The sequence below is a fragment of the Cervus canadensis genome, chromosome 10 (assembly GCF_019320065.1).
Source record: "Cervus canadensis isolate Bull #8, Minnesota chromosome 10, ASM1932006v1, whole genome shotgun sequence".
NCBI classification, from domain to species: Eukaryota; Metazoa; Chordata; class Mammalia; order Artiodactyla; family Cervidae; genus Cervus; species Cervus canadensis.
Genome location: NC_057395.1, coordinates 68,552,494 through 68,578,583, shown reverse-complemented (window position 1 = coordinate 68,578,583; position 26,090 = coordinate 68,552,494). Strand labels below are relative to the sequence as shown.

The window sequence follows — 26,090 nt, the reverse complement described above, 5'->3', positions numbered from 1 at the left end:
CAGCAAAAATGTGCAGATTTTAACTGTATAGTTTAATAAGTTTTGGCAAATGTTTACACCCATATAAATACCTCCTCAACAATCTATAGAACACTTTTGTTGCCTCAGAGAAGTCCTGTCATGCCCCTTCTCGTCAGGCTTCACATCCGAACGTTAGCTCTGATTTTTACCACCATACATTAATCATGTTTCTTCTAGAACTCCACATAAATAGAATCGTAAAGTATATTCTCTTTTACGTGCAGCTTCTTTTGCTCAATGTGATTTTGAGAGTCTTCTATATTGGAAACTTTTTTCTTTTTTTGGCCACACCATGCAGCATGTAAGATCTTAATTCCCTGACCAGGGATCGAACCTGTGCTCCCTGCAGTGGAGTCATGGAGTCTTATCCATTGGACGGCCAAAGAAGCCCTCTTCTTTTTAATCACTGAGTAGTATTCCATTGTATTAATCCCACAGTTTGTCTGTCCATTCTCATGCTGACCGATATGTAGGCTGTTGTCCAGGTTTGGGCCATTTTAAAACCAGGGATGCTGAGTTTGTAGCTGTGTCCTCACCGCCCCCCACCCCTCCCCTGCTTTTCTTTTCCTGATGAGTAGTGCTCGCCAAATCAGGCCTGGTTTCCAGGAGCTCGTAGCTAAGACCACCACAAAGAGCTCAGAGAAGGAAAGTGAAGTGGGCCCGCCAAGGCCAGGGCAGATGCCCCTGGGGTTTAGCTCCTGGGCACAGATTGGCAAGCCTGCAATTAACTGAAAGCTCCTTTTATAGAAAGAAAAGAGAGAAAGAGCTCAGCGGTGAAAGAGCCTAGGGCACCCGGCTGGGGACCACAAGAGCCATTACCACATTAGATCCAAATCAGCCCTTGTTTGAGGCGACAGAGGACGCTGAGTGTTAACTACAGGAGCGTGGGGTGGGGGCTTCCTCACCCTAGCTGGCCCCGCAGCAGGTGTTGCCCGAGCGTCCATCTGGGCTCCCTTCTGCTGGGGTTTCTGGGGTGAGGGGAGCAAGGAAGCACTTGCTGTGTGGCCCCTGACTGCTCTGCCGAGAGAGCTACAGGAAAAAAAAAAAAAACAACTTCACAGCCTCTAGGGCACATGATTTGATAATTGAGAAAAAACTTCCCCCAGGCCCAAGTGGCTGTCGCGCATTCAGCTTTATTACCCAAGAGCAGCAATTATGAGTCTAGGTTTGAGAGGCCCAGGATGTCTGTCTCTGGGATGGGAAAGGACCCAGCACCCCCTTCCTCCATTGCATTCCTTGTAGAGTTCATTTCCATCTGCTCTACTTCCCAACAAGGAGAACACAGCCTTTACCCCATTTCACGGGGCCCTGCCACTTTCTCCCGCCTTTCCCCTGCTTCTTGACCCAGAGTCAGATGAACGGAGTGCAGACAGAGCTGAGGAAGTGTGGAGAGAGAAGTGCAGTTGTTCAGTCAGAGTGTGCAAACTGCTCTTAGAGGGGGGGAAATGGTGTGGGCCCTAGAGACGGGACCCCGTGAGGCAGTGGCGGCACCAAAGCAGAGGGTGCCCTCTCCACCAGCCCTGTGATAAGGGCTTTCCAGTTCCTGAAGAGTTGGTGGCAAAACGCACGCCTTGAGCGTGACCATACTGACGAGCTTTGCTGTAACTGTGCTGTAAGGATCCTCTGATCTTGGCAGGACATGCAGCCAGCGAGCTGTCTACTCTGTGTCCCCCCGCGGCCAGCTGTCCCCTCCCTGTCTGTTACCTCACTGCCTCAGGTTCTGCCTGCTTATCTGGTCCCCATTTCTTGCCCAAGTCTACTTTTTTTCCCTTGTCTCATTTTTTGCCCTTTTCAACTTAAACTTTCTGGTCAAAAATGAAAATAAACCAAACAAACATCAGACCTTCTAACTTTGCCTTAGCTAACATTCCCTGCCAAGGCACTGACCCTGAGCACCTGCCAGAAGATATTTTTATTGCCTTTGGTTTCATTATAGATGACAAAATACATGGAATTGGATTTCTTTTTCCCAGGATTTGGTTGCTAGTTGTTTATCTCAAGACCAGATGGTATTTTCTGATTGAAGTTATTTATAAGCAGCTTGATTCTTAAAGCCTTTAAAAATTTTTTTTATTTTATTTTTAATTGGAGGATAATTGCTTTACAGTGTTGTGTTGGTTTCTGCCATATATCGGCATGAACCAGCCACAGGTATTCCTATGTCCCCACCCCCTTGAGCCTCCCTCCTACCTCCCTCCCATTGCGCCGCTCCAGGTTGTCACAGAGCACCACCTGTGAGTTTCCTGCCTCGTACTGCAAATTCTCATTAACTGTTTTACATATGATACTGCATATGTTTCAGTGCTACTCTCTCAAATCATCTCACCCCCTCCTTTTTCCACTGTATCCAAAAATCTGTCCTATATCCCTGTGTCTCCTGTGCTGCCCTGCAGATAGGGTTATCAGTACCATCTTTCTCGATTCCATACTTATGCATTAGTATACAAGATTTGTCTTTCTCTTTCTGACTTACTTCACTCTGTATACTAGACTCTAGGTTCGGCCTCCTCATTAGAACTGATTCAGTTGCATTCCTTCTTATAGCTGAGTAATATTCCACCTTGTACATGTACCACAACTTCTTTGTCCATTCTTCTTTTTTTACTACCACACTGTATTCTTTAAAATTTATTTTTTAATTGAAGGATAATTGCTTTACAGAATTTTGTTGTTTTCTGTCAAACATCAACGTAAATCAGCCGTAGGTATAGATATGCCCCCTCCCTCTTGAACCTCCCTCCCATCTCCCTCCCCATCGTACCCCTTAGGCTGACGCAGAGCCCCTGTTTGAGTTCCCTGAGCCATACAGCGAATTCCCATTGGCTGTCTGTTTTACATATGGTGATGTGAGTTTCTGTGTTACTCCCTCCATACATCTCGCCCTCTCCTCCCCTCTCCCTGTGTCCATAAATCTGTTTTCTGTCTGTTTCTCCATTGCTGCCTTGCAAATAAATTCAGCAGTACCATCTTTCTAGGTTCCATATATATGCATTAGTATATGGTATTTATCTTTCTCTTTCTGACTTATTGCATTCTGTATAATAGGCTCTAGCTTCATCCATCTCATTAGAACTGACTCAAATAGATTCCATTTTATGGCTGAGTAATATTCCATTATGTGTATGTACCACAGCTTCTGTATCCATGCATCTTTTGATGAACGAGGTTGCTTCCATGTTCTAGCTATTGTAAATAGTGCTGCAGTGAACATTAGGGTACATGTGTCTTTTTCACTTTTGGTTTCCTCAGGGTATATGCCCAGTAGTGGGATCGCTAGGTCATATGGTAGTTTTATTCCTAGTTTTTGGAGGAATCTATACTGTTCTCCATAGTGGTAAAGCCTTTTTTGATATTACTGGACCACCTTGGACCATGAGTCCCAGGTGACCCGTATGTTGAGATACACCAAAGCTTTGAAAAGCTGACACTGAACCTGGGAACTGAAGCAGTCACTGCCCCTCAGACTAATAATCTACTGGTTTTAAGATGACTTTTCTTTTGGGGAATCTATAAATTCCTTGAAATCACTACTCTCAGAAAATACCACAGTTATTTTTTCTGGGTTACTAAATTGTCTTCAGTTCTAATTTTGACATGAGTGCAAAGAACAAACTGTCCAGCCCAAGTTATGTTTATAACATCAAACAATTGTCCCCTCATAGTCTTCACCAAAAAGTTCTTAGAGAAAAGACTTTCAGAAAGCTTTCTTCTCTCCCTCCTGATTATAGTTGATACTTTAAGCTGTAAGTAACCAAGGGTGTTTTTTTTTTTTTTAATAAGATTTAATTCTTTTTTAAAAAAAGATGATCTTTTTTATTTTTCTGTGCTGGGTCTTCGTTGCTGTGTGGGCTTTTCTCTAGTTGCAGCAAGTGATGGGGGCTGCTCTCCAGCTGTGGGGCACAGGCGTCCCGTTGTGCCGGCTTTTCGTTGCAGAGCACAGGCTGTAGAGCGTCTGGGTTCGGTAGTTGTGGCACACGGGCTTAGTGCTCTGATCAGGGATTGAACCCGTGCCCCTTGCATTGGCAGGTGGGTGCTTTGCCACTCAGCCGCCAGGGAAGCCCAACCAAGGGTGTTTGAGCACACGTTTGCACACAATCTTTGGCAAAGTAGCTAATGTTTCATCTTCAACTTTTAAAAATTTGATCTATATGGAAAGAGAGTTCATGATTCCATTCTGTGACGCCTGTTAAACAACTGACTCTTATCAGGGAACATATAAGATTCATGCATATCAATTCCTCTGCTGGGAGCTAAAGAGGAAAATTAAAACTAACTGTAAATCAAGGAAATGAAAATCCTTGAGTTCTAACCTTCCCCATAAACAAAAGCAAATGGCCAGACCCTGAGTAATTGGCCTTCCTTCTCTGGAATATGAATACTGAGCTCCCCATGGTAAATAAACTTCATATTTGTGACTTACTTCAGGACATACTTAATAGATTACCTAGAGATACAACTAAAGGAATTTACGTTATGACATTACCTTATCAAGGATATTTTAAGGTAACTTGAAATTATTAATATGTTATAGAATGGAAAGATACCCCACGTCTGTGGGTTGGAAGACTTGATATCAAGGTGGCAGTGCTACCCAGTGTGCTTTATAGATTCAGTGAAATGCCTACCAAAATCCAGGCAGCCTTTTTTGCGGAAATGGAAACGTTGATGCTGAAATTCATATGAAATTGCCAGAGACTCCAAATAGTCAAAACAATCTTGAAAGAGAAGGATGAACTCATGCTTCCCAATTAAAGAAAAAACAAAGTACAGTTGGTCTCTTGCCTTCTGAGATGGCCCACATTCTGTCTATGGAGTGTGTTACTCCCAGGGCTATTCTTACCTTTTGAGATGGACTACGTTCTGTCTATGGAATGTATATCCCTCTAAATCCAGTTTTTAATAAAAAAAAAAAAGCTACAATCATTAAAACAATGTGGTAGGGGCATAAGGATGGACAAAATAGATCTATGGAATGGAATTTAAAAGTCCAGAGATAAACCCATGTATCTATAGTCAATTGTTTTTTGACCAAGGTACCAAGTCCATTCAGTGAGGGAAAGGACTGTCTCTTCAACAAATGGTGCCAGGACAACTGGATATCAACGTGCAAAAGAATGCAATGAGATTCCAACCTCATGCCGTATATTAAAATTCACTCAAAATGAATCAAAGACCTAATTGGAAGAGCCAAAACACTTAGAAAAACCATAAGGGTGAATCTTCATGACCTTGAATTTGGTAATGGATTCTTAGAAATGACTCTTAACGGTGTGAGCTACAGAAGAAAAAATGGATATGTTGGACTTCACCAAAATTTACAGCTTTTGTGCATCAAAGGACATTATTAAGAAAGTGGAAAGACAGTCTACAGAATAGGAGAAAATTTGCAAATCTCAGATGGGCCTGCTGCTGCTGCTGCTAAGTCACTTCAGTCGTGTCCGACTCTGTGTGACCCCATAGACAGCAGCCCACCAGGCTCCCCTGTCCCTGGGATTCTCCAGGCAAGAACACTGGAGTGGGTTGCCATTTCCTTCTCCAGTGCATGGAAGTGAAAAGTGAAAGTGAAGTCACTCAGTTGTGTCTGACTCTTAGCGACCCCATGAACTGCAGCCTACCAGGCTCCTCCATCCATGGGATTTTCCAGACAAGAATACTGGAGTGGGGTGCCATTGCCTTCTCTGTGAGAGGGGTCTAGTATCCAATATATGTTAAAAAAAAAAAAACCTCTAACAACTCAGCAACAAAAAGATAACCCGATTAAAATATGGAAAAAAGACTTGGTTGAACATTTATCCGAAGATGGTATACAGATGGCCAGCAATCATGTGAAAAGATGTTCAACATCATTGGTCATTAGGGAAATGCAAATCAAAACCACCATGAGATACTACTTCACATCCACAAGGGTGGATATAATTTAAAAACACACTGAACAGAAAATATGAAGTGTTGATGAGGTTGTTGGAACCCTGGTGCTTTTCTGGTGAGAATGTAAAACAGTGTAGCCACCATGGAAAACAGTTTGGCAGTTCCTGAAAAAGTTAAATATAGACTTAACATATGACCCAGCAGTTCTACTTCTAAGTATATACCCTAGATGATTGAAGACAGGTGTTCAGACAAGTACTTGTACCCAGATGTTCACAGTGGCACCAATCACTAGCCAATCAGTAGCCAAAAGACAGAAACAACCCAAATGTCCATCAGTGGATGAATGGATGAATGAAATGTGATATATCCATACAATGGAATATATTTCAGCCATAAAAAGAAAGTACTGATGCATGCTACAGTGTGGAAGCACCTCAAAACAGGATGTCAGGTGAAAGAAAGCAGATGCAAAAGGTTGCGTAGTGTGTGATTGCGTTTATATAAAATATCCATAATAGATAAATTCATCAAAGCAGAAAGGATATTAATGGTTGCCAGGCTGGAACAGGGATAATGGTTCAGTTCAGTTCAGTTCAGTCGCTCAGTCGTGTCCGACTCTTTGCGACCCCATGAATCACAGCATGCCAGGCCTCCCTGTCCATCACAAACTCCCAGAGTTTACTCAAACTCATGCCCATCAAGTCGGTGATGCCATCCAGCCGTCTCATCCTCTGTCGTCCCCTTCTCCTCCTGCCCCCAATCCCTCCAAGCATCAGGGTCTTTTCCAGTGAGTAGTCAACTCTTTGCATGAGGTGGCCAAAGTATTGGAGTTTCAGCTTCAGCATCAGTCCTTCCAATGAACACCCAGGACTGATCTCCTTCAGGATGGACTGGTTGGATCTCCTTGCAGTCCAAGGGACTCTCAAGAGTCTTCTCCAACACCACAGTTCAAAAGCATCAATTTTTCAGCACTCAGCTTTCTTCACAGTCCAACTCTCACAGCCATACATGACCACTGGAAAAACCATAGCCTTGACCAGGTGGACCTTTGTTGGCAAAGTACTGTCTCTGCTTTTTAATATGCTATCTAGGTTGGTCATAACTTTCCTTCCAAGGAGTAAGCGTCTTTTAATTTCATGGCTGCGGTCACCATCTGCAGTGATTTTGGAGCCCAAAAAAATAAAGTCTTACACTGTTTCCACTGTCTCCCCATCTATTTCCCATGAGGTGATGGGACCAGATGCCATGATCTTAGTTTTCTGAATGTTGAGCTTTAAGCCAGCTTTTTCACTCTCCTCTTTCACTTTCATCAAGAGGCTCTTTAGTTCTTCACTTTCTGCCATAAGTGTGGTGTCACCTGCACATCTGAGGTTATTGATATTTCTCCCAGGATAATGGTAGCAACTACTTAATGAACACAGATTTCATTTGGGGATAGATAACTAAAATCTTTTGGAACTAGATAAAGGTGACGGATGTACAACATAGTGAATATACTAGATGCCATTGAACTGTACACCTCAACATGGTTAATTTTATGTTATGTGGGTTTTACCTCTAATTTAAAAAATTACATCATCTAGTTTTTGTGATCTCATAAGTAACTGTGGCTTTGCTGTCATAGTTACCTCGTAACTGTTGGAATCTGTGTGCTTCGTGGCGTTGGCATGTCGGGAAAGTTCTTTCCAGGTGTGGGCAAGAAAACTGGAAGACAGATGATCCCAAGTGGGTGTCCTCCTAGAATACCGATAAAGGAATAGAGTTGTGTTTTTTCTCTTTAACTTGTGGACGCTGGTAAAACTTCAACATTGAGAGGACCCTTGGTTGTTTTAAAGTGTGATCTGGACTGATCGGAATTGGTTTCTTCATTTATTAACTTGAAAAAGCATGTTTAAGGTAACTTCATATTATTTGGAGATGAAGCAGATTTTGGTTTTACGAAAATTAGGAGTGATTTTTAAAGAAAGTAAGATAAAACTATGGGAGGGCAGTAAGATTTTTCTGATGGTTTGCTGTGTTGCACTGCTAGAGATTTTTGTGGCACTTTCGAAAAGCTTCACAAGTGCTTTTTTGGTCATGGAATTGATGTCAGGAATAAGAAATTTCTGTTTTCAGATGGAGCACATGTTGTGAAAAAATTAAAAACCTTAGTTTCTTATTTGATTCCTATACCTGTTTTGATTTTTGAAGGAGGGACTTTAGGTTAGAGTCTGGCAAAAGATCTGAGCTTGGGAAGAGCATCTGAACTAGAAAGGTAGAGGTGCTCTGCCATGATCATGCGGTTTTTCTTTGTGAATCGAGTTGCTGGTTCTGCCCCAGAGTCCTGCTGCTGCCCCTGTATTGGACGTGGGCTTGTTCCTCTAGCAAATATTATTTATCCTAGTGGTCTTGCACGCTCCCACCTGGTTCCTCTTATGACCCAAAATATGCCATCCAGGCTAAGGGTTTGCAGACGTGAGGCAAACAAAGCGAACTGGTTTGTCGTGAATTGAACCCATAGCTTTTGGCATCACTACCTTCAGGTCCCAATCAATTCAACCAGACAGCAGAAGAATAAATGCCTTGTTTGAGTGAGGGATTTGAAATTTTAAAGTTAGAAGGGATCTGGTAAGCAGGGCAGAATATCTGGAATAAGTGTAACAAGCTGAAGTCGTGGCTGAATGTTAAGTATTCAGCTGAAAATCCTGATTGCTTCTGCTTTCCACAAAATTAGGGAGAGTTCATTTGTGTGATGTTCCCTGGATAATTTTTTAAATTAAGAGGTCAGTTTTTTTCATTTGTGGAGACTGTAAAGTTTTTAATAAATTATTCATTAGGACAGTTTCCCAGCAAGAGCTAGTTTAGCCATTGAGCTACTACGATACTGTTAAGAGCAATGAAAGAAAGTGAAATGGGTGGAGGAGGCGACAGCTTCCTGCAGGATCACGTGTGTCCAGGAGCCACTGCAAGAGTGCATTTCCTTGCACAGTTTTCTTAACCTTTCTGTGCCTTAGTCTCCTCATCTGGGCAGTTAGAATGATAGAATCCACCTCATCAGGTCTTTATAAAAGATCGAGTGAGTTAATGTAGTTAAAGCTCTTAGCACAGTGCCTGACAGAGTAAAAGCTTGACAGGAACGATCACTCGGAGCTCCTCTGGCTGGGGTGCTTTCCTGAGGGGGTACCTTGTTTCCATTCAGATACCCATGATCCCAACCCCCTCTTGTGTTCCCAGGCACCGTTCAAAACTCTGAGACCCTCTGGTACACTCACTTTAAGGCCATTTTACTGGGCGTCTCACCCAAAGAGAATGCTTTGGGACGGAAATAAAGAACTCAAAAGCAGTGGTTTTTCAGCTATTTCCCAAATAATCTTAAGATCATGTGAAGCCTTTCTGGTTGTTTGTTGAAAACATAGTGACTGTCTCATTCATTTACCAGGAATTACTGTGTGCACATCATTGCCACTGGGTAGATTGGGATGACCTAGGGATAAGGGTCAGAGACAAAGAGGAAGGTCACAGAGCTCCTTAGCCTGGAACTCAGAATCTAGACCATTTTTATGCCTCTAGAATCCATATTAGAAAAACCCAGGCTTTGACTGAAAGAGCATCAGGAAATAGCACATCCTTAATGCGATTCATGGGGTCACAAAGAGTTGGACACGACTGAGCGACTGACCTGAACTGAATGGTATGCATCCTTGAAGCTGTAAGGCCACACCTCAGTTAATTTTATCATTTCTGCTAAGCCATCTCATACTTAGCTAGGAGAGAGAGATGGAAACTCATTGGTGGAAAGAGATGTTAATGAATCATCTTGTTCTGATCTGTTATCAGAGACAAGTTTGGCTTTTTTCCATTAATATTTTTTCAGTCACTACTAGCATTTTAAATCATTTTCAATTGCTGATTTGTACTTTAATGACCCGTTTTAATTCTCCCCACCCCCTTGGTATTTCTGTTTGTGTATAGTTCTGGAGACTGATGAGATTGGGTCACTCAGTTTCCTAGAATCCACTTTATCTCTTTTTGCGTGAAGTGAAGCTATGCCACTTCTTTTGCAGGACTGGATTGCAACTGCAGAGGCAATAACAACTGAACCTTTAAAGATGCATACGGGGCTGCACAAAGAGAAGAGAGAAATTGGAGAAACCAATGAAGTGAGGAAAAAGTATGTTTCCTGGGTAAATAGTATAATTCTGAGTGTTAAGTTTCTTGCCATATATCAGTTACCATCAATTTGTCATGCCTAAGTCTTTATAGCCATATTTATTGCTACTAAACATTTTTTTCTCCTTCCTTGACTTTTATTGCTGAGCTCTTTGATCAAATTATTCTTTTTTTGATTAATCTAAAAAATGTGTATCGAATATACAGTTGAGGTGACTTCATAGGTCACTTGATAGGAGCCTGTTCTATTCTATCTTAGGTTGACCATTGGGTATTATAAAGGTAGAGTTGTGTGCTGTGTCTCTTGTAATATACAGGTTTACTTCAAGGTCAGCTTTTCGGTCTGAGTGCAAAACTTATACTTGCTTTATTAAATGACTGATTTGAAAAACACTGGTTTTAATACCAAGTTATCCAAGCCATGTTCTTGGCACTGCCCTCTGCAATAGGAAACAATACTAAAGACAAAGCAGACTGGCAAATAATTAATGTAAATAGCCATAGCGTTCTCTTGAAATAGATGTGCCCTAGTAAAGTTATATGTATATGTGTGTTTGTGTGTATGAGTTGGGAATTCATTTTATTGTTACCATGCCCCTCACAAGCTTATTAGATATTGAGGGTTTTTGTTGTTAAACTTTTTTAAGTAAAGGAAATTTCTTACATTATTTATGATTATAAAGAACCTTTCTTCAGTTTGCTGATTAGAGTGTTTTGGAAAGAAAGCAGAAGAAATGGAGTCAGAGTTATGGCTGGTATGTAATGGAGGCTCTGTGCGCAGGAGCCGGGCTTGGACAACCCATGAGAGCGTCGCTGCGTCTCCACCAGCCTGGGCCGCCCAGCCCATGGGAATTTCCCCACAGTTGTTACTTGTGGAACTTCCTGCCTCATGGTGGATTGTGGCCAGGCTGCTGCTGGCTAGAAGATACAGTCCTGTTTTCTCATTTTTTAATTTTGAGTTGCAAGGTGGAGTAAGAACTGTTCAGTGGCCTTTGTATATCAGTCCTCTAAGCTGAAAGTGGCGTACGGCAGGTTGGTTGGTTTGGTCAGACTACACAGCTGGTGGGAACTTAGTCCCCCAGCCAGGGATCAAACCTGTGCCTATAGCAGCGAGAGCGCTATGTCCTAACAACCGGACTGCCCAGGCCAGTCCCCAAGCCGAGTTTATCACGAGTGAACTCATGCACACATTTTCTAGTGCTCACTTTCACACCGACTCTGCGTCAGTTACACTGATCTCTTTACGGTTCTCCAGTCAGTCTGGAATCTTCTCCTCCTGGACAGCCACATGGCTGCTGCCCGCCTTCTCCTTCAGGTTTCTGCTGGTGGGGGGACAGGCGGTGGGGGTGGGGGTGGGGGGTGAAGTGAATGCAAAGGGCAGAGCCAGATGGAATGACCAGGAGTTTTCTGTGATGCCGTTTCTGTACCTGCTTCCTGACCGCCCTGAGCCATCTCGCCCAGCTCCAGCTTACCTCTTCTTTCTCTCACTCCACTCGTCCTGTCAGGTGCGGTGTCTTGTTGATTCTGTACATCATGTTTGTTTTAGTTCACCTTTAAGATCTTTTAAAGCTGATCTTTCACTTCTAAAGACACATACCATTTGACTCAGCAATTGCATTTCTAGGAATTTATCTCACAGATATGCAGGCCATCTTGTACCTCCTCAGCCTCTCTTAAATCTTCATGCGTGCTTCTGATCTCAGTAGCATCTGGACTGAGATTAATTAGCTGTTGTTGCCACTGTTCTGTGGGTCCTCGGGCAGCTGCCTGCCTCTTTGCCTGAACTGCAGTGGACTGGAAACACTGGCCCTCCAGCTAACTGCGTCCCCTTTCAGACTTCTTCTTTTGCACTCCTGTTGCCTCACCGCAGTCTTTCCCTTCCCATTTGAGAATATCACAGATGGTTTTGCATTGCATTTCTTACATGTTTAGGTAATTATATATAATGTAGTGGTATCTCGAGTTAGCTGTCATTAGAATCGCCTTAGAAGCATTATAAATTACAAGTGTCTGGTCCCACCCCCAGAGATGCTGAGGCAATTTGTCTGGGGTGAGTTGTAGGCATTGGCATTTTTAAAAGCTGTCTGGGGTGATTTTCACTATGGTCAAGTTTGAGGACCAGAAATAGTATTGGTTTTCTGTATCAATGATGACTTTGGTCACTTTAAGCTCGTCGTAACCATTTAAGTAATTCCTTTGGGTTTGTAAGTTACAGTGATGTTATTTATTTAAAAAATTTTGCCTGGGCCTTTATTGTATTTGTATTTCTTTTTGTTTTTTATGTTGCTTTTTATTAGAAAGAACTTCTGAGCCTGTATTAAATAGCAGTGATGATAAAATGCTGCTTCAGTTTGTGTCTGTTTTTACTGACTGCATGTCTCATTTCTTCCTTGAAGTGTACTGTTGACATTTGTTTTTATAGATACCCCAAAAAGGGTAAGAAAGTATATCTTTGTTATTAGTTTTAGGATTTTAAAATTAAGAATATCTGTTGGAATTTAACAAATTAATTTTTGGTATCAGATGACATGACACAATTTAAAGGTTTAACCTAGTCCTACTTATTGTTATTTTCTTTGAAATTTTTGAGCATAAATTTTAAGTAAACTTCATCTAGTTTTCTCTTTTCATTTTTCTTTAACCAGTTTTAGAATACAGTTAGTAGAATGAACTAGGTAATCTACATCTTGACTTTTGTTAGGCATGATCTCTGTAATGTGTTGTGTTTGTTTCTTGAGAGTTTGAAATGATCCACTAATAAACCATCAGGCACTAGTTGTTTTAGGGGTGGGGGTATAGTTATTTTTAAAGATGTTGGCCAAGTTAAGTATTTTATAGGTATTTAGAATTTTACATTTTTTAATGAAAAATCCATCTGTTTAGTTTTATCCAAATTTATTAACACACACCTAGTATTTCCTTACAATTTTATTGCTGCTTTTGTGTCCTATGTTTCTAGTTTCATGCATTTCCTCTTTTTGTAATTAACTTTACTGGTAGTATCACTTTTAGTCTCTTCAGAGAAATTTTTGCTTAAATATAAAACTTTAGTTTTATATTTGAAGTACAAAATGCAGGAGTTCCATGGCAGTCAAATGGTGAGGACTCTTGAGATTTCACTGTGAGCCTGGATTCAATCCCTGGTCAGGGAACTAAGATCCCACAAGCTTCATGGTGTGGCCAATAAATAGATAAATAAATAAATGCAAAATGAGATAGTGAAAAGTCAGTTTCCTCCTCACTCCAGATCCTCAAACATTAAGTTCCCTATTTATAGGTGGCATTTCTTACCAGTTATTATGGGTCCTTCCAAAGTATTTTTTTGCTTTTATAGTATCTAATTCTTTTTAAGAATCAGGCTTTTTGGGTTGTTTCTTTCTCAAGATTATTAGTTTCATTTTTAGTTGTTTTTTTTTTTTTTTGACAATGCTTAAAGCAATATTTATCTTCTTTTTTTTAAAATTTTTCTTTTCTTTTTTCTTTTTTAAAGTCTATAAATTTCTTGTGCAGTGAAAATGCGGTTGCATTTTCTAATTTCATTATTGTTATTTCAGAGCTTTGTAAGTAGAATATTGTTGGATTTTGTCTTCTGTTCATCCAGTCTTAAAGATTCTATAACTTATGGGTGAACTTAGCTCTTTAATTTGTGGTTGCTTTTGCACTTGTTATGTTTTCTACATATAATTTGTTGTTTAATTTTTATATTACTTAGTTGTCTCTTTGCTGTTACGCCTTCTGTTTTATGGAGTGTCCTTCTTTTCAACTTTAAGACAAAATTTAAAGGTGAACAGTTCTTTTAGTGCTGAAAAGTAGCATTTGTTCCTGTATTTATTTACTATCATCAAAGCAAACGCTAGAGCTTTCCTCCCATATAAGGAAACTCAGCTTCTCCCTGTTTTGGCATCCTCTCTTCCTGCTCCTCATCTGCTTCCATTATTTTTATCCTTCATATTTTACATTTATTCTGTGAAGTGCACCAATTCTTCTGGGCTCCAGCCTGATACTTATAAGTATTTTATTATTCTTTTTTTTTTTTTTTTTTTTTTTTTTTTTTAAATGAAGTAAAAACCACCAAGGCCTCACTCCGAGCTGGCCAGACACTTAGCTTGGCCAGGAAATATAAGGGAAAGGCAGTTCCATCCTTGGCTTCAAGGCCCCTTTCTGGTCGAGGAGGCGGTATGTATACAAGCAACCACGGCAAGAGATGTCGTGTGTCAGGTGTCCTGGGACACAAGAGGGAGGGAATGGTGTCCTGGTGAGTGAGTGAGGGCGTCTTGGAGCTGGGTGTTACTGTGCCAGTAGGGCTCTTCGAGATACAGGATAAAGCGAATGGGCAAAAGCCCGCAGTACCCAGATGGCTGGAGACAAGGTTGGACAAAGGGATGTTGGGGCCAGACTGAGAAGCCTCGCCAGCAAGGTTTAGTTTGTATCCTGTGGCTGCACCAGAAAGATTTTAACGCGGAGGCGTGCTCTGTTCAAGCCTGTTTTTAGGAAAATAGCTCTGGCTGTTGTGTGAAGCACGGACTGCAGGGAGGAAGTTAGCGAAGCAACTGTGGCTGTCATCCAGATAAGAGATGAGAAGCTGACAAGGCAGGAGCAGTGGTGATAGAGAAGATGAGGTGTTTTGAGGTAGAATCTAAGAATCCCTGTTCCTGACTCAAGTGAGACTGGGACTGGAGGACAATTCAGACGGTTTTCTTGTTTATTTATTTTAGGGATGGTGGAAATATTGACTACCTTATGTCGTGGGGTAGATTGTGGAGGGGGTTGCAGAGACTAATTTGGAGAAAGAGCATTTTAGGACTTTCTGAATTTTAAAAATCGTTGAGAGATCCAAGAAAACATATCTAAGAGCAATTGGAAATATGGGTTATAAACTCAGTTGAGATATAGGGGCCAGAGATAAAGATATATCTTTATATCTTATATATCTTTATATATATCTATATTATATATATCTATATATATCTATATTATATATATCTATATCTATATATATATATATATATCTTTGCCCCAAGGAGGAGGTCCAAGCCATAGAACAGATGTAAAGTTCCCCCAAGCAGAGCCTGTAGATAGAAGAAAGGGCTTAGGTTGGCCTCTTGGCCAAGACCAGTCTTTATGTGCAGGAAATCAAAATGTGCTGAGCACTGTAATACATGTCCTGCACGGGGTGCTGAGAGCTTTTTCAGATGGCTTACTTTATCTTCTTAATAGCCCTGTGTATGGAAATTATTACCACCCTACTTTATGGGCCAGGAAACTAAGGCTCCAAGGCATTGTTACTAAGCTAGTAAGTGAGATTGCAAACCAGGCCTGAATGCCAAGCTGATGCTAGGGGAAGAGATAGAGGAGAAGCAGAAAAGAGTGGTGTGGAGGACATGATTTGCTATGGGGACAGTGGCTGGCAGTGGCCATTCTCCCAGAAGTTCAGTAGTATAAGGAGACGCTTAGCCACTGGTTTTGTCAGTTAGAAACCTGATAGCGACCCCTCCATGCTCAGTTCACAGAGTATGGAGGTCAGCTCACACTGGAGGAAGTGCAGACAGCACTGTCGACTGCAGCTCTTAGAGACATCTTGGTGTTGGAGGAATGACAAGAGCATGTGGCTAGGGGTTGGCATCATTGTGTTTATTTAGAGATGACAGCTCGAAGGATTCTGATTCACTCATCTCTTTTCCTTTGAGGTCTTATGTCTTAGTTTGCCTTGTTTCTGTGCTTCTGTTACTTAAAAAAAAAAAAAAAAGTAACTGCTGGATTCTCTTTTCACATAACCTGCTTGTTTAACTTGTCAACTTGGAGTCCCTTCCCACACATTGTTTTCAGATGTTTCCAGGCTGTTGTCTTAGTGACCTGCTTTGATTGCTAGTTACGTATGAGATCCCCAGAGCCCCTTCTTGTTTCTTCTCTCAGGTCTTTCCATCCTGGAAGAGATTGTCTTCTGTCATTTGAATGTTTTATTCAGTTCAGCTTCCTCCAGAATTCAAATTCATGGATGGCCTCTTGTTTTCCAGATGAGTGTGTTCGTGTCTTCTCTAATAGGAAAGCACTCAGAGCCTGCATTCAGGAACTAGGCTTGCCTGGGTTCAGATTCTGGCTCTGCCAGCTACTAGCTGAGTGACCTTGAGCAAGTTGCTTTTTGTAACTTCTTTGTGCCTCATTTTCCTTATCTGTAAACTGTCATTGTTGTTGTTTAGTCACTAAGTCGTATCTGATTCTGTGACCCCATCGACTATAGCCCACTGGGCTCCTCAGTTCGTGGGGGTCTCCAGGCAAGAATACTGGAATGAGTTGCCATTTCCTTCCCCAAGGGATCTTCTAATCCAGGGATTGAACTAGAGTCGCCTACATTGGTAGGTGGATTATTTACCACTGAGCCGCCAGGCATGCCCTTCTGTAAACTGTTCAGTTCAGTTGCTCAGTTATGTCCGACTCTTTGCGATCCCATGGACTGCAGCACGCCAGGCCTCCCTGTCCATCACCAACTCCCAGAGCTTGCTCAAACTCATGTTTATGGAGTCGGTGATACCATCCAACCATCTCTTCCTCTGTCGTCCCCTTCTCCTCCTGCCTCCAATCTTTCCCAGCATCAGGGTCTTTTCCAGTGAGTCAGTTCTTTGCCTCAGGTGGCCAAAGTATTGGAGTTTCAGCTTCAGCATCAGTCCTTTCAGTGAATATTCAGGACTGATTTCCTTTAGGATGGACTGTTTGGATCTCCTTGCAGTCCAGGGGACTCTCAAGAGTCTCCTCCAACACCACAGTTCAAAAGCATAATTTCATTGGTGCTCAGCTTTGTTTATAGTTCAACTCTCACATCCATACACAACCACTGGAAAAACCATAGCTTTGACTAGATGGACCTTTGTCAGCAAAGTAATGTCTCTGCTTTTTAATATGCTGTCTAGGTTGGTCAGAGCTTTTCTTCCAAGGAGCAAGTGTCTTTTAATTTCATGGCTGCAGTCACCATCTGTAGTGATTTCGGAGCCCAAGAAAGTAAGGTTTCTCACTGTTTGCCCATCTATTTGCCATGAAGTGATGGGACTGGATGCCATGATCGTAGTTTTCTGAATGTTGAGTTTTAAGCCAGCTTTTTCACTCTCCTATTTCACTTTCATCAAGAGGCTCTTTAGTTCCTCTTTGCTTTCTGCCATAAGGGTAGTATCATCTGCATATCTGAGGTTATTGATATTTCTCCCAGCAATCTTGATTCCACCTTTGCTTCATTCAACCCAGCATTTCACACGATGTACTCTGCATATAAGTTAAATAAGCAGGGTGACAATATACAGCCTTGACATACTTCTTTCCCAATTTGTAACTGTTAACTGTAAGCAATAATAATACCTCCTAGCAAGGGTTGTGATGAGAGTTAAGTGAACTAGTGCTTGGAATATGCTTAGAAGGTACAGGGTCCAGTGCAAGCTGTGTGTCCCACCATTGTTAGCTCGTATTGTTATTGTTCTGGGGGAAAACAGTGGGAGAGGTAATAATCTTTTCCCAATTGTCTTTTGCACCACATATTTATCACTTACTTGATAAATTTACACACTGTTGGAGCCTCATTTGATAAACTAGAAGTAGACAAATCCTGGAAACCAGGTAGCATTCGCTTCAGTTGCTGAGGAGTTCTGCAGTGAACACTGAACGATGGTCCAGATGTGGCATCTGTAGTTGCAGATGTCCACTGTGTGACCTTTCCTGCCCCACGGCCGTGTTCAGTTGGTTTCCTTTAAATACAGGCCATAAAATGTTTACTTCTACCTTACTGAATAGTTCTTCCAAAAATGTTATTTAATTTTGCTCATCCCATCAACAAATAACAGATGCTGGTCAAATTGGCATACAGAATTAAGTAACTTTCCTAAAGTCCGTGGTGGGACTGGGACCTAATAAGCCTATGATATCTGACTCTAGTGGTATTCAAAGAGGAAAAAGGGTTCACTGGAATGAATACACACACACACATACACACACACATGTGTTGTGCATATACATATACATGCACAATACAATTAGCTAAACCAAAGATCTTACTCAAGTAGATATGTACATATATATGTGTATGTGTGTGTAGCTCAAACTCTCTAGAGTGCTGTCTTAGTTAGGCTTCTGTAACAAAATAGGGGTGGCTTATAAACAACAAATGTTTGTTTCTCACTGTCCTGGTGGCTGGGTGCCAGCATGGTTGGGTTCTGGTGAGGGCCCTTTTGCAGGTTGCCGATGACCTTTTTCTTGCTGTGTTCTCATATGGTGGAGGGGATGAGAGAGCTCTATAGGGTCCCTTTTATAAGGGCACCGATGCCATTCATGCAGTTCTACTGCGATGACCTGAAAGCCGCATGTCCTAATACTATCACATCAGGGCTTAGAATTTCAACATGAATTTGTGTGTGTGGCGGGGGGGATGCAGATGTTTAGTTCCCAACAGGTACCAATCTCTAAAGGCGTGGTTATGAACATATCATATTTTTTTGACATTGAAGATGTGCTGTTTTTACAAGTAGAAGAAATAAATCTTGGGACTTCCCTGGTGGTCCAGTGGCTAAGACTCCATGCTCCCAATACAAGAGGCCTGGGTTCGATCCCTGGTCAGGGCGCTAGAGCCCACATGCCACAACTAAAGATCCTGCATGCTGCAACTAAGACCCAGTGCAGCCAAATAAATAAATATATTTTAAAAAATAAATATATTGAATAAACAAACAAAAAACAAAAGTGCTTGCAGGGCAAGCATAATAAAGGGAAATACTATCAACTAACCTCTTGGAGCTTTTAAGAAAAGCAAATGGGTTTGTGAATGGGGGAGCCAGTAATCCACTAAGAAACCTTTCCCAGAAGTTGCATAGTCTCAGATCAACTCTTTCAACATATTTATTAACTATAAAGGAAAGAAAAGGTAGTAACTTTACAGTGGAGAAGACACCTTAGCCAAGAGGTCAAGGTCAGCATCACCAGTAATAAGACAAGCAACATCGTGGACCCCGTGATATGATGCACCGTGGATAAGAAGACATCATTTCTGTGGCTTTTTGGCCAGAAATGCATAACTGCAGCATAATCATGAGAAAACCTCAGGCAAATCCAAATCAAGGACATTCAAAATAACTTTTTAATACTTTTGAAAAGTGTCAAGGGCATAAATAACAAGACTGAGGAGCTATCACAGACTAGGGGAGGCTAAGGAAATAATGACGAAATGCAATGGGAATCTTCGATAGATCCTGGGACTGAAAAAGGACATAAATAGAAAAAAACTGGTGCAATTTGAACAAGATCTTTGGTTTAGTTAATAGTATTGTGCCAGTGGTAACGCCCTGGCTCTGTTCAGTTACTGTGGTTATATAAGATTTGAGGACACTGTTGTTGTTGTTCAGTTGCTAAATCGTGTCTGACTGTTTTCAACCCCATTGACTGCAGCACACCAGGCTTCCCTGTCCTTCACTATCTCCTGGAGTTTGCTTAGATTCATGTCCCTTGAGTCAGTGATGCCATCTAACCATCTCATCCTCTGCTGCCCCTTTCTCCTCCTGCCCTCCATCTTTCCCAGCATCAGGGTCTTTTCCACTGAGTTGGGGATACTCGGCCAGGGGTATAAGGAAACTCTGTACTATTTTTTGCAACTTTTCTGTAAGTCTAAAATTAGCTCAAAATTAAAATTTTTTTTTGTTTTTTTCCCTCTGTCTTATTTTTCTTGTAAGTAAAAAGCCATTATGGGATAAACTGTCTGGTCCTGGGTAGAAACTGGCTTCAGAAGAGGAAAGAAAGCTTAGAGTTAAGGTCCCTTCTCGGAGTGGGTGAATGTTGATAATGACCTTTCACTGTGTTGCCTCTAGGCTCATTCCAGATCTGTTGAATCTCCTAGACCTTTCTAACGGGTATGATAGTAAAAAGCTATGCTGATGGGAGATTTTCCTGAAAATTTTATGAGGCCCAGTGGATAGAAAATTAGACAATAGAAGATACTGCATTTAAGGGGAAAAAAAAATCAAACTAGTCTTTTTTTTCCCCCATTTATTTTTATTAGTTGGAGGATAATTACTTTACAGTGTTGTAGTGGTTTTTGCCATACATTGACATGAATCAGCCATGGATTTACATGTATTCCCCATCCTGATGCCCCCTCCCACCTCCCTCTCTACCCGATCCCTCTGGGTCTTCCCAGTGCACCAGGGCCCGAGCACTTGTCTCATGCATCCAACCTGGGCTGGTGATCTGTTTCACGCTAGATAATATACACGTTTCGATGCTGTTCTCTCGAAACATCCCACCCTCACCTTCTCCCACAGAGTCCAAAAGTCTGTTCTATACATCTGTGTCTCTTTTTCTGTTTTGCATATAGGGTTATCATTACCATCTTTCTAAATTCCATATATATGTGTTAGTATGCTGTAATGTTCTTTATCTTTCTGGCTTACTTCACTCTGTATAATGGGCTCCAGTTTCATCCACCTCATTAGAACTGATTCAAATGAATTATTTTTAATGGTTGAGTAATATTCCATGGTGTATATGTACCACAGCTTCCTTATCCATTCGTCTGCTGATGGGCATCTAGGTTGCTTCCATGTCCTGGCTATTATAAACAGTGCTGCAATGAACATTGGGGTGCACGTGTCTCTTTCAGATCTGGTTTCCTCAGTGTGTATGCCCAGAAGTGGGATTGCTGGGTCATATGGCAGTTCTATTTCCAGTTTTTTAAGAAATCTCCACACTGTTCTCCATAGCGGCTGTACTAGTTTGCATTCCCACCAACAGTGTAAGAGGGTTCCCTTTTCTCCACACCCTCTCCAGCATTTATTGCTTGTAGACTTTTGGATAGCAGCCATCCTGACTGGCGTGTAATGGTACCTCATTGTGGTTTTGATTTGCATTTCTCTGATAATGAGTGATGTTGAGCATCTTTTCATGTGTTTGTTAGCCATCTGTATGTCTTCTTTGGAGAAATGTCTGTTTAGTTCTTTGGCCCATTTTTTGATTGGGTCATTTATTTTTCTGGAATTGAGCTGCAGGAGTTGCTTGTATATTTTTGAGATTAATCCTTTGTCTGTTGCTTTGTTTGCTATTATTTTCTCCCAATCTGAGGGCTGTCTTTTCACCTTGCTTATAGTTTCCTTTGTTGTGCAAAAGCTTTTAAGTTTCATTAGGTCCCATTTGTTTAGTTTTGCTTTTATTTCCAATATTCTGGGAGGTGGGTCATAGAGGATCTTGCTGTGATTTATGTCGGAGAGTGTTTTGCCTATGTTCTCCTCTAGGAGTTTTATAGTTTCTGGTCTTACATTTAGATCTTTAATCCATTTTGAGTTTATTTTTGTGTATAGTGTTTGAAAGTGTTCTAGTTTCATTCTTTTACAAGTTTTCCCAGCACCACTTGTTAAAGAGGTTGTCTTTTTTCCATTTTATATCCTTTCCTCCTTTGTCGAAGATAAGGTATCCATAGGTTTGTGGATTTATCTCTGGGCTTTCTATTTTGTTCCATTGATCTATATTTCTGTCTTTGTGCCAGTACCATATTGTCTTGATGACTGTGACTTTGTAGTATAGTCTGAAGTCAGGCAGATTGATTCCTCCAGTTCCATTCTTCTTTCTCAATATTACTTTGGTTATTTGAGGTTTTTTGTATTTCCATACAAATTGTGAAATTTTTTGTTCTAGTTCTGTGAAAAATACCACTGGTAGCTTGATAGGGATTGCGTTGAATCTATAGATTGCTTTGGGTAGTATAGTCATTTTGACAATATTGATTCTTCCAATCCATGAACACGGTATATTTCTCCATCTGTTTGTGTCCTCTTTGATTTCTTTCATCAGTGTTTTATAGTTTTCTATGTATAGGTCTTTTGTTTCTTTAGGTAGATATACTCCTAAGTATTTTATTCTTTTTTTTGCAGTGGTGAATGGTATTGTTTCCTTAATTTCTCTTTCTGTTTTCTCATTGTTAGTGTATAGGAATGCAAGGGATTTCTGTGTGTTAATTTTATATCCTGCATCAAACTAGTCTTAAATAGAGTCATGGGTGGGTACTCCAGGGTTCTCTGAAGATACTGTCCAGCATTTGCTGCTGAGGCCAAAATGGCCTGAAAAATTGGTGCACATCTGTGCAGAGATGACCAGACCGAGTGATCCTCTGGAGGCATATGGAGATGAAAGTCCCTCTTTGGTCATTAGAGGTCAAATTAAAGCCCTATAAACAGAAAAATCTTAAAAGCAAGGGGTTTATGTCTTGTTCAAGTAAAGAATGCTGCAAAAGGACACCAGATTGGGAGTCTGCATGGAGCCTGGGAAGGATCCGGAGGGTTGGATTTCATCAGAATACATTTCCCTTTGTCCACGAGAGGGAGATGCCACAGTGACCTGGGGTGAGCATTCTGCTTGCTGCAAAGCTGGTCTCGCTAAATATGTAGGTGGAAAACCTTCTTAGAAGGTCTGAATTTGTTCCTCAAGTGGCCACCTGATTAGGACTTCTGTTTTCCAGGTGCTCTCATGTTAGGAACAGACATGTATGTGTGCTCAGTTGCTCAGTTGTGTCCGACTCTTTGCAACCCCATGGACTGTAGCCTGTCAGGTTCCTCTGTCCATGGGATTTTCCAGGCAAGAATACTGGAGTGGGTTGCCATTTCCTCCTTCAAGGGATCTTCCTGACCCAGGGGTCAAACCCACGTCTCTTGTGACTCCTGCTTTGGCAGGTGGATTCTTTACACTGAGCCACCTGGAAACAGACAATTCTGGGTAAATTTCAGAAATAGTGGGGCTCCTGGAAAGCTGTTGTTGTTTAGTCACTAAATTGGGTCTGACTCTTTGTGACCCCAAGGTCCGTAGCCTGTGAGACTCCTCTGTCCATAGGATTTCCCAGGCAAGAATGTTGGAGCAGGTTGCCATTTCCTTCTGCAGGGATTCTTCCCGACCTAGGACCAAACTTGTGTCTCCTGCATTGACAGGTGGGTTCTTTACCACTGAGCCCCCAGGGAGGCCCCCTGGAAAGCTATACACCCTCTAAAATGGGGGTGGGGTGGATCTAATGTATCTCCATTGAGTTCAGTTGGGATTATACCAGTTCTACCCCACTCAATTAAGAATTTAATAATGTCAGTGAATTTACAAAGCTGGGGACTAGGTCATGTACTTACTCAGTTAACAGATATTTTGTGAGCACCCACTATGGGCCAGGCATGGGATTAGGCCCTGAGAACACAGCAGTGAGCCAGACAGCGACACTCCACTCTGAGCCTGCAGACCAGGAGTCTGTCCCTCTGAGCCTGAACCAGCCAGCCCACCCACTCTCTCAAAGATGCCTCCACCAAAAGGGCTTGGTTTACACCAAGATAGAAGTCTCCCTGTATACAGTCCCCTAACTTTTAAACCTTTTTATGTTAGTTTAATTTCCTTCCAGTAGTGCTCGAAAGGAAAGATGTTTTCATGTGTAGTTCATATATTTAATTTACATAATTTGGAAGCAGCATTTGCTGCCTTTATTTGTGAAAGCTTTCCCATCTGTGGGCCGCTCCCCTCAGGGCTCTGATGTTGAAGACACTTTGAGCTTCGTGGGTTTGCTCTGTGCGTACAGCCATCAGAAATGTGTTTGCTGAGGCCAAGCAAGCTCTGAGAGGCACAGCACGGCCAGCTGGCAGCATCCAAAGGGAGCCAGCCCTTCTCTTCTGCTGCCTGGCCCTTTCTCCCTTCCCGAATTTAATCTCGGCTCAGATTCCAAACTAAACCTGAAAGCAGTGAACCAATGGGTGGTGCTAACTAACTTGATTCCACAACACTGTTATTAAGATCTTCCCTGCCCCTCCTTCTGGAATCTCTGGGCCTTCTTATTGAGTAGAGATGCCTTGAATTGGTAAAATAGTAATTGAAATGAATTTTTAGTTATTCTATATAAAGAGCACAGTGGATAAATATTTCTTATTTATCAGAAAAATTAAGGCTTGTTTTTTTTTGTTTTCTAAAAAAAATTAAGGTTTTATTTTGAAGACCTACCTCTTCTACATTCCATATATGGAATATATGAATGGATGGTCATTTTTTTCAAAATACTTTTGCAGAACAAAGTCCACATTCATCAAGAAAGCTTTCTGCCATCGGATCCCAGTCTCTTTCCAGCCTCAACTCGTCTAACCTTCCCCTGCCTATCTTTTATTATGCTCTGGTAGGTTCTCTGTACCATGTACTTTCATATTGCCAACCCTGTTCTTCCCTTTCTCTGCTTTCAAGTCCCAGATCACCCAGTGCCACTCACTCGAGGCCTTTCTTGTCTTCCTCAGTCGTTATCATCAGTCCGTTTTCTGGTATCCCAAACCCAGAGTAACACATCTCCCCTATGGCACACATCACATGCCACTTTGTGATGCTTTTGTTGACATGGCTTTCCTCTCTCCTGGATAACCAACTCCTTGAGGTGTCAGGGACTTGCCTATTCCATTCTTCTTCATATTCTCTAGATACCCAGCATAGTGAATTTGCTAACATTGACGAGTGTTTATACTGCTCCAGCCACTGTCTAAGCACTTAGTATGTAATAGCATATTGAATTGTCACAATAACCCCATTAATAAGCCCCAGTTACCACTTTTTTCCCAGGATAGGAAACTGAAGCACAGAAGGGTTAAGGGTTTTGCCCAGAGCTGCAAAGTGGTAGAGTTGAGATCTGAACCCTGGCAGTCAGTTCGGGATCAGGGCGTCTCTCCACTGCTTGATACTGAATACCCATGATACTGTAATGCCCATGCTCTTTATATAATAGTAGCTAACATTTATCGAGCACCAGCTCCATGTCAGGTACTGAACTTAAATGTTATATGTTTATCATCTCAATCCGCACAAAACCTCCATGAGGCACATGTAGTTATTATTCCATAGAGGAGGGGACAGATGCCGAGCACTTGAAGTTAAGCAGTGTGTACTAGGCGATACTGCAGTGTGTGCCTAGGAAGTGTTTGCAGGCAAATGGATGAATGAAAACAGGGAGAAGGTTCAGGAAGAGAACTAATGTGTACTGAATGCCTTCCATTCTTTTCCACTGAGTCTGTTTTTCCCAACACTTTACTATGAAAAATTTCAAACATAATGCAAAATTGAAAGGCTTTTACACTGAGCAGCCATACACACACCACCAGGTTTGAACATTAGCATTTTATTCTGTGCTTCCTGTTCCTCTGTCTGTCAGTCTGTCCATCCTGTTTTTTATGTGTTCCCCCTCAGGGCTTCGGCATGCATATCACTAAGGAAGAGGTCATTATTTGTTCATAGTTTTTTTTATTCTGAGGTAAGATTGGTACATTTCATTATAGTTAAATTTTAACAGTACATTTGCCAAGTTTTGACACATGCTTACACCTGTGTAACCCAAACTCCTACAAAGATTCTCCTACCAGAAAGTTGCCACATATCCCTTCCCAGTCAGTGCCCACCCCTACTTCCCAGCAGAGTGTCTACTATTTTTATGTCATATTTTTATATGCTTTTTTTTTGTTCCAAAAGAATTTCAGGTGACTCATTTAGTTCCATAAAAACATAAAGCATAAATCATACATGAGAAGTAGTTGGAAAAAAGAAACTAAAGGAGGAATGTTAAATGGATCCAAGAGAGCACCTCTGATATGCCAGGCACTTTTATAAGTAATATATTACTTAATCCTCACAAGAGGTATGTGTACTTATTTCCATTTTATAGATGGAGAGTCTGCAAAGTTATGTGGCTAATAAGTAATAAGGACACTCTTGACCTCCAGTGTTCATGCTTTTTCCACTCTAGCCCCCAAAAGCAAGAGAACAGGTAAAGGAAAAGTTTATTTAAAAAGTTAACAAGGTCTGCAATGCATGCTCATGTATTTTTAAAATTGTGTTACCTCATCACGTATGTCAGAGTTTAGTTCCAGGAGATGGCAGGAGTAGGGGCATTAAGTAGTCCTACAGTATTTGCAAAAGTGCTGTAAAGTCAAGGTTGGCTTTATCCTGTGGCCCTAGAGGTGGGATTCCATGTCCTCAGTAAGAGAAAAAGGCAACTTTTCTAGAGTTGATCATAACAGTGGGAAGTCTCAAAATGGTCTCAC

The 26,090-nt window shown here is 41.4% G+C and overlaps 1 protein-coding gene across 3 annotated transcripts in view; it reads left to right on the top strand.

The window, feature by feature from the left end:
- Window positions 1–26,090, top strand: part of ZHX3 (zinc fingers and homeoboxes 3) — a 111,436-nt gene that overhangs the window by 34,629 nt on the left and 50,717 nt on the right. For all 3 annotated transcript variants that reach the window (XM_043480234.1, XM_043480233.1, XM_043480235.1), the window contains exon 2: window positions 9,936–10,042. The gene's annotated coding sequence lies outside the window, so the exon portion shown is untranslated. The remainder of the gene's footprint in view (window positions 1–9,935; window positions 10,043–26,090) is intronic.